This window comes from Helianthus annuus, chromosome 5 (assembly GCF_002127325.2).
Source record: "Helianthus annuus cultivar XRQ/B chromosome 5, HanXRQr2.0-SUNRISE, whole genome shotgun sequence".
In the NCBI taxonomy this organism is placed as follows: Eukaryota; Viridiplantae; Streptophyta; class Magnoliopsida; order Asterales; family Asteraceae; genus Helianthus; species Helianthus annuus.
The window spans coordinates 154,024,287-154,034,360 of record NC_035437.2 but is presented as its reverse complement, the minus strand read 5'-3'; positions in this window follow the sequence as shown (position 1 = coordinate 154,034,360).

Here is a 10,074-nt window from a genome sequence, read left to right as displayed (position 1 = left end):
CCATCTCAACGAAACAGCCTGTTTCGCCAGCCCATATGATTCGTCAAGCCCATTAAGGGCCCAGGACCATTAAAACACGTATATGTTAGACGGAACAACCACTTTCACCACACTTTAGAAAAACAGAAAACCCTAGAACTTCTGGGTGTGTGTGACGGCAAACTTGTGTTCCTGAAGTCCCGAATCAACCTCGTTAACATTCCTTTATCGCGGTTAGTATTTTCTACTCGTATTGATTGATGGTTTGGGATTGTTGCAAACTGATTTCTGATGTAGTGCTTATGCTCATGATTTATTGATAAATTGTTGTTGATAAGATATAGACTTATAGATTACGGATTTTATGTTGAGATTAGATTGTTGAACGGTTGATCGGTTGATACATAGGGCTTGATGTTCTAGACTAAACCCAACTGATGATTTCGGTTTGATAAATACAGTTGTGATGCCACCGGTTAGGTCTCAAACGATTACTAAACGAATGCATGTATTAGCCCTAGTAGTATCAATGATTTCGTGTATTGATTTGATGATGATTTCTGTGTTATATGATTTACTGTATGACGATGATGATGACGGCTATTAACCATGATTAGGGTTTCTGTGATAAGTTCTATAATTGACTGCATGATTTTCGGTAACTGACATGTTGACGTAACTGAATGTTGACGAATTTGGATGTTTGACGAAATGGAACTCTTGACGAAACAAGATTGTGTTTCGCCAAGAGTAATCGGCGAAATAGGATTTGTGTTTCGCCAAGGAGCATCGACGAAATAGATATGTGTTTCGTCAAAGGACGTTTGACGAAACAGAATGTGTTTCGCCAAACCTGTGATTCGCCAATGTTGTGTTTCGCCGAATTGGATAACTTACACAGTAACCCATTTAGACTCTGTTAGAAGTTAACTGTATTAACTAACTGCTGTTAAATGTTGAACATGACTTGGATAATCTTGAATACGTGCAATGTGCTACTCAGTGATATGTTTATACGTGAACAAAATGGATACAAACTGATTGTGTATACGTGCATACCCTAGGACGTGATTGATTTACCTCGAGCACATACTTAGCATACCGAGCAAACCAAGGTGAGTTCACACAGCCAAGGCATGGGGTTCCTGGGTGGGAATGGGATTTGTTGAATTATTGTACATACTCAGCTGATAGAACAGAACGATATGACACGACTAGACTAGTAACACTTACTGAACTGATCTTCGCACACCTGCCAAGGGTTGGCCGCGATATTATGACTGACTTCGCACACCTGCCTTAGGAAGGCCGCGAACTAAACATACTAATCTTTGCACACCTGCCTGGTAGGCCGCGATACAAATAAACCTAGTCTAGAATACTTGGGAGGAACATCCCCTAATATCTTCGCATACCTGCCTGGGAGGCCGCGATGGAAATACGATATATGCTATAACGAACGAACTTACTACTCCCACAATACTACTACTGAACTATTAACTGTGAACTCACTCAACTAGTTGTTGACTCTCTGCTGCATGCCTTGCAGGACCGTAGGTACATACGGAGCTTGCACAAGGAAGGAGCAGGTCGTTGTGGACAAAGAATCGTGAATGCTTGATAAACATTTATGACATTTCAAACTATTAATTATGTTGGGTTTATTTACATGCTTCCGCTACTTAAACAAAGTTTGGTTTTGAACATCAATCATGTCGTGATGAATTACATTATTTACTTTCATTATTAAATGCTATGTTCAATATGATTGGTGGCTTGATCCTAGTCATGTCACGCCTCCAAGCGGTGGTACTCCGCGTGTGGATTTTGGGGGTGTGACATAGTGATTCGTGTAAAAAAGTGTGTGCCTTAAACTGATCCACCACATCTATTTATAGTAAAGATAATATAACAAACTATCCTAAACTCCCGGGATCCAACGAATATTCCCACTTGAACGTTGAGGACCAAGTCTTTCGGCTTCAACGGCTTCCTCATAACAAATTCACCCGAGTCTTTAGGAGAAGAAGTCCTGATGACCGTTAGTAGCTTATAACCATTAACCTGCACGTGTTTAATTTACTCAACCTCAGGATATCGCCCGGGATGTTAGCAATATCCTCGTCCAGCATCCTGGTCATAAATAAACAATTACAAGCGGGATATTAGTCAGGATATGTATACTCAGAAAATGACCCATAACAATTGTCCCCAAAATATATCGGTTGGTATACCAATCCAACGGATATATTTTAAAGCTTATCTCGTGAATCGAGGCAATTAATACGATTGGACATGCGAAGTGACAATGTGCAACTTCCCACGCGTTTTTTACTCGATGGCTATCCATTTAGCCCCTATATCTTCTCTCTTTTCATTTGATAAACCATCATCTCCACCGGAATCTTCAGGTAAATTCCTTTCTCTCCTTCTTCTTCGTTTCTTTCTTCTCCACCTAAATCCCTTATGGCTAGCGGAACTAGATCCCATACGGGCGACTCGATTCCAACCTTCGAAGCCCAAAACCTTCTAAAAGAACCTGAGAAAGAGGTCTGCTCCTTCGACAACGCTGACATTGCTGCCTTGCAAGCTTCCGGTGCTTTCCCTGTTGGTACAATCATCCGTCCCTTCTACAGAGAAGTCCGATCGGATTTTTCTTCCAACGAATGGGTGTGCTTCTTGGCCTACCCTTTCTCCATCGGACTCCGGTACCCTTTCCCGGCTTTTATCTCCCGTTTCTTTGAACTAACTGGTCTCAGTTATGCCCAAACCATGCCCATGGTTTGGCGCGTACTGGTGACTCTGGACCAGATCAGATCTCGATTTATCCCCAACCTTTGTATTGAAGACCTCCCGATGGCTTACCGTCTTCGTTCTCATGGCAACAGTCGTTTTCTTCTTTTCTCAACCTCCAAAAACCCTCTTGTTCTTAGAGCCACAAAGAATGAGGAAAAATGGCAACGAAAGTTCTTTTTTGTAAAAAGGGATTCCATCACTGGAGGTTTTGATCTTCCAGTGAAGTGGTTAACTTCTGGTAGGATTTAGGGTTTTAGGAATATCCCCAACCGTATCTTAAAGCTATATCCTGAACTGACATCTCTATTTCTTGTGCAGCAAATTTCAAAGATTTAGCACCTCCAAGCGCTGAATCAGATTCAAGAATCAAAAGCATTTATCAACTTCCAGAAAGCGAGAGAACTTTTTCTCTGTCATTTGCAAGTTCAAGCCAAAGATCCAGCTCCGACATGTCTGGTAAACACATTAGTACATAACAAACAAATAACTTATGAATATTCAAGAGTTAAACGTTTTCCCCTTTTATGCAGCCCCAGTCAAAGCTCCAGAGGTCTTCGACCTTGACGAATTGGATAGCTACTCTGCTCCCATCCTGGTAAAGAAAGAGCCAAGCCCTAAGGCTCCCACGTCTTCCAAACCCAGCAGCTCGAAAGCCGTCACCACTCCCAAGCCTCCTCCAACCACCAGGACCCGTGCTTCCAGTGCTCGGAAGAGGAAAGAAACAGATTCCCCGGCTGTCTCTGAGGCCTTTCCATATGAAAACTATGGATTCAATGAAGCCAGCGGGTTTATGACTTCATTCCTCAATCAGGTAAAAATCCTCATCTGGTATCCTGCACATGTATGTTAATTATTATCCTGGATATTTTACACATATGTTGATACCTGTACTTTTGGTTGTAGGGTCTGGAACGTCTCATGTTCCTTTACGAGGATGCGTGCGGGCTTAACAAAATGTTGGAGATCAAGCTCAAGAAAGCTGAAGAAACCATCGCCGATCAAGGGATGATTGCCGCTGCCAAGTCTAAGCATTATGAAGACAAATTCAAGGCAATGGCCCAGGAGCACCAAGCCGCTATACGCAAGGCCAATGAGGACGCCCAAGCCAAGCTGGATGCTGCTCATCTTCAATACCAGCAGGATATGACCTCTTACCGGGATGGCCTTAAAGGATCCGTTGTTGTTTCCCTTCTCCAGGCCAGGTTAAGGATGGCCTATGAAGCTGAGGCCTTGGGCTTTGAATGCCCTTCCTGGAATGTCAAGGCTTGGGAAACGAAACTAGCGGATCTCAAGGGCACCCCTGTTGAATGTCCTGCAAAGCATGCTGGTGGGGATCCTCCCAAGGCGACGGATGCGGCGGCCGAGGCTGGTGGTGATGCTGAGAAGAATCCCGAGGGTGATGCTGGTGCAGGTGCTGACGAAGTGATGGTTGAAGAGGGTGCTGCCCCTTGAAAGCAGCGAAGTGGGCGATGATGGATGTTTATGCCTAGGCCGGAGCCCACTTTTTTTTTTTTTAATTTGATGGTTGTGGTTGCCTGAACAATTTACTTTTCCTGCTTTTGAACAATTTACATTTCCTGCACTTAGACAATATGATGACCAAAGGTGGAGGGATCCTGAGTTTCAGGACGAAGCCCTTGGTTATCAGTTAGTATAGTTTATTTTGAACAATATAACAGTTGAAGGTGGATGGGTCCCGGTTTGAGACGAAACCTTCAATCTGTTAAGTAAATCTAGTTAAGAACTTATCGTGCTTTTGGTGGATGGGCCTCGGTTTGAGGTGAAACCAAAAGCACAACTTTTGACCTGTTAATAACATAACTATCTTTTGACTTGTTTTCTGTTACTTTGCATTACTTGGTGTAACCCTTAGCTTTGCAAAGAATTTCATACTGTTATCTCACAAAATATCCTGATTAGTATCCTCAGCAATATACTGTAAACTTTTTATTAGATAGAACTTACAAACACCACTTCAGCTTCGTAGAAAGTTTTTTGATGAATAACCACTTTTAAATGATCAAAATCCCAAACTATTACTAGTTTCAAACATCCTAATCAATTATTCTGAAAAAGACTTTGAGAATATATCAGGATATTTGTCCTTTTTATAAAACATAATGTCATTAAAGTCCGCAAAGGAAAGATCATACCAGAAATAGGATATAAACCTATTACCAAACTTCAATCCCTTTGCAATTCTTCCCATAAAGATGTCCCCTGTGCAAGGTACTTAGTGCATTAGTTCCAAATCCTATCTCTTTAGCTTTTGCACCACCACCTTAATGGGAATGTCCCCTGCGTACAATGCCTTCAAATACTTTAGAAATCTTCTGAATGTTAGTTTTCATCGTTTAGGCAATTTTTCATGTTCCAGGGGCAAAACCCAAAGGTGTACTGGAGATAAAATCCTTATATCCTGGGGAAAATTCCCAAATTTTCTTGCGCTACAGGCGGGAGTGTATAAACTCCAAGACTTAGAAAGGTGAAAACCTTTAAACCTTAGAGAGTATGAAAATACCCTTTCATGAGAGAGGGTGATCAATCCTCATATACCTTTAGGAGTCAGGATATAGCCAATAGTGACGAAATTGTCAGCCACTTTTACATGGACTGGTCCCGCCACCTTAAACCCAATTCGGAAGAAAGGTGAATACCTTTAAACCTGTGAAGGGATCAGTATCCCTTAAACGTGAGAGAGGGGGCCAATCCTCTAGTCTTTCGAGTTATCCTGAGCACATATCCTGGAGCTACATCCTGAAACATATCTTGCAAAACAATTGTAAACTAAGGTGGGTGTTAGCTTGGCTAACACCCCTCCGATGCTTAAGTCAGTATTGGGTTTCAAAGAATAAATTAAACCAAACATATTTAAAAAAGGTAGAATTCATACCATCCTGAGTTAGAAATTAAATTCTAAACTCACTTGAAATAGAGCTTGAGGTGTATAGCTTTCCAGGACCTTGGTAGCATATCCCCCTCCATATTCTTGAGTCTGTATGCTCCTTTCCCTGCTTCTGATTCAACCTCGTATGGTCCTTCCCATTTTGGGGCTAGCTTGCCATCGGCAGGATTGGTAGTATTCTGAAAAGCCTTTCTTAGTACCCAATCTCCAACCTTAAACCTTCTGGTCCTATTGTTCTTGTTATATGCCCTGGATATTCTCTGTTGATATGCTGCTATCCTTAGCCTTGTCGCATCTCTTTTCTCATCTATAGTGTCTAACTCTTGACACAAGGCTTCAGGATTCTGCTCAGGATCACTTAGGGTTGATCTTACAGTGGGTATTGTCATTTCTGTCGGGATTACTGCCTCTGCTCCAAATACTAAGGAAAATGGAGTTTGCCCAGTAGCATTCTTCACAGTTGTCCTGTCAGCCCATAGGACAAATGGTAGTTCTTCTGCGCATCTTCCCTTCTTAGCCCCAAGTCTCTTTTTCAGATTGTTGACAATTATCTTGTTTGATGATTCTGCCTGCCCATTCGCTTGAGGATGTACTGGAGTAGATGTTATCATTTTGATCCCCCAACTCTTGCAGAAATCAGTGGTCCTCTTGCTTATAAACTGGGACCCATTATCACAAATGATTTCAGCTGGTACCCCGAACCTGGTCAGGATATTCCTTTTTATGAAGGACACTACTTCTTGGTCTCTAACTTGGACAAAGGCTTCAGCTTCAACCCATTTAGAGAAATAATCCGTCATTGCTAGCATAAAGACTTTTCCTCCCGGGGCCTTTGGTAATTTTCCTACTATATCCATCCCCCACTTCATAAATGGCCAAGGGGAAACAATAGGATATAACGGTTCAGCAGGCTGATGCAATATGTTACTATGTCTTTGGCATGCATCACATCTTCGAGCATACTCTGTGGCATCTTTTCTCACTGTTGGCCAATAATATCCTGTCCTTAATACTTTCGAAAATAATGACCTGCCCCCAGTGTGGTTACCACAATCCCCTTCATGTATATCCCGAAGTACTTCTTTGGCTTCAGTATCCTCCAAGCATCTCAAGTATGGTCCTGCAAGAGATTTCTTATATAAAATATTATTTATAATAGTGAATCGTGATACCTTCATCCTAAATGCTTTAGGATTTTCATCTTCGGGGATATGTCCTTCCTTTAGATATCTCATAATTGGAGCTGTCCAGGACTTAGGATCCCTTTCAGGATACATCATTCCAGGATCTTGAATACTAGCTACTCCCTTATGCTGAGGATCCGTCGCAGGATACAGGATATGTAATATCGGTATCGGGGTCCCTTCTGGTATCCTGATTGATGATCCCAAGTTTGCCAATGCGTCTGCTTCGGCGTTATCCTCTCTTGGTACCTGTTCAAGTGTAAAAATATCAAAATATCCTGCTAATTTTTTAAGAATACCGAGGTATTCAATTAGTTTCTCACCCTTGACTGCATAGGATCCATTAAAATGATTAGTAATTAACAAGGAATCAACATATACTTGCAAATTCTTGATATTCATATTCTTAGCCAATTCTAATCCTGCGATTAAAGCTTCATATTCTGCCTCATTGTTAGTAGCAGGGAATTCACATCTAACAGCCTGGGGTATTATGTCCCCCTGTGGCGATTTTAGTAGTATACCTAAACCTACACCCCTTACATTAGATGCACCATCAGTATATAATATCCAGGATTCTAAGTTCTCTCCTAGTTGTTGCACTTCTAGGTCTACTTCATTTTGAATATCACTACTGAAATCAGCCACAAAGTCTGCTAGAGCCTGAGACTTTATTGCATTTCTAGGTTCATATACTAAATCATAGGCACTTAATTTTACCGACCACTTAGCCATTCTACCCGACATCTCCGGTTTCCTAAGCACATTCTTAATAGGATAATTAGTTTTAACATGAATCCTATGTGTTTCAAAATAATGTCTAAGCTTTGTTGATGCCATTACTAGAGCCAATATTAGTTTTTCTAGGTGAGAATATCTAGTTTCAGCATTTCACAAACTTTTGCTAACATAATAAACAGGATACTGCTGACCTTCATGATCCTTTACGAGTACCGCACTTACTGCATTCCCTGATACTGCAAGATACAGGGATAATGGTTCACCATCTTCAGGCTTCATCAATAGAGGCGCGGTTGAGAGATACTGCTTCAAATCCCGTAGGGCTGCTTCATGCTTCTCGCCCCATTCAAATTTCTTATTCTTTTTCAGGATATCATAGAATTCTTTACACTTTTCTGAGGATCTTGAAATGAACCTATTCAGGGCTGCCACACGTCCTGTTAACCGCTGAACATCCTTCATGTTCGAGGGTGATTTTATATTCAAGATAGCTTTAATCTGCTCCGGGCTTGCCTCTATCCCTCTTTTTGTCACCATGTATCCAAGAAACTTTCCTGCCCCCACTCCGAAATGGCATTTAGCAGGATTCAGCTTCATGTTGTATTCATCCAGGATATCAAATGCTCCCTTGATATCCTGGAGGTGATCCTCAGCCTTTTTAGATTTCACCACCATATCATCGATATACACTTCCATGGTGTCCCCCAGTTTGTCTTTGAACATCATGTTCACCAATCTCTGGTACGTCGCACCTGCATTTTTTAAACCAAAAGGCATAGCAGTATAACAGTAAATACCTGTTGGTGTCATGAAAGCAGTATCCTCCTGGTCTGAAGGTTCCATTTGAATCTGCTGGAATCCTGAGGATGCATCCATGAAGGTTAACATTTCGTGGCCGGCAGTGGCGTCCACCATCGAGTCTATATGAGGCAGAGGGAATGGGTCTTTTGGACAAGCTTTGTTCAGGTCTGTGTAGTCTACACAGACTCTCCACTTCCCATTCTTCTTTTGAACCACTACCACATTTGCTAGCCATCTAGGGAATTTGACTTCTCTAATCATTCTAGACTTCAATAATCTTTCAACTTCCTCTTGGATAATTGCATTCCGTTCAGGGGCGAATTTCCTTCTCTTTTGTTGTATAGGCTTGTATGACCTGTCAATTCCAAGCTTGTGAGTAATAATGTCTTTTGATATACCTATCATATCCTCATGCTTCCATGCGAATGTAGACATCCTGCATTTCAGAAAGTTAGTTAATTGTTCTTCAATATCCTGAGGGATATTGGTTCCTACGAGCACCGAGATATCAGGATTATCCTGGTCCAGGATTACTCTTTTCACATCCTGCTCCGAAGTCTCCACGATATCCTGGGCTCGCATCTTTAATTGTTATACTGGACTTGGTTTGGCCGAGGATTTCATTGAGGATGAGTAACATTCTTTTGCTTCTTGCTGATCACTATCGATTTTGACAACTCCCCAAGGGGTAGGGATCTTAATGCATTGGTGATATGTTGATGGAACGGCCTTCATATCGTGAATCCACGGTCTTCCGAGGATGATGTTATAGCGGGATAGAGAATCCATCACACAGAAACGTTGCATCTTGTTGACTCCTTCGACATATACGGGCAGCTTTATCTCTCCCACTGTGTTCCTAGCTTCTCCACTGAAACCAACGAGCACAGTAGACTTCGAAGTGATATCCATCGGAGATACATTCATTCTCTTCAGAGTCTCCAGTTGGATTATGTTGACGGAACTGCCGTTATCAACCAGTATCCTGCGTACAAAATGGTTAGCCACATATAACGTTATTACCAGAGCATCATGGTGAGGATCCTGGACAGTATCCCTGTCATTAGCGTCAAATGTGATCATTTTGTCAGTTGTGAGGGTAGTCATCTTGATAGGTTTGTCTCCCCTCTCAGCCTTAGCTTCTTTTGCATGTCTCTTTGCCGCTGAATACGAAGTCCCACAAATATCGGATCCTCCCGAAATAAAGTTGATTATCTTGGCATCCGGGGGAGGTGAGGCCGCTCGCTCAGGATCCTTTTCAATATCCTGTCCTTTGTTCTTTTTTCTGCCCAAGAGATCTTTTAGATATCCCTTGCTTAGAAGATAGCTTATTTCCTTCCTCAAAGCAATGCAATCCTCCGTAACATGTCCAAAATCCTCATGGAAGGCACACCATTTGGATTTATCCTTCCAATCAGCTTTTTGTTGATTCCTCCGAGGCCACCTGGCTTTATCTCCCAGACCCTTCATAGCATACATTAGTTCAGGTATATTAACAGAAAAACAATACTCAGATAATTCAGGATATTCTTCAAGATCCTCGTCTTCAACAGCATTCACTCTCTTGTTATCATTTCTGCCATATGGCTTGGAGCGATATGGCTTATATGAGGACTCTGATTTCCTGTTAGTCGATTCGTACGATGAGGATGCATTCATCCTCTCTTG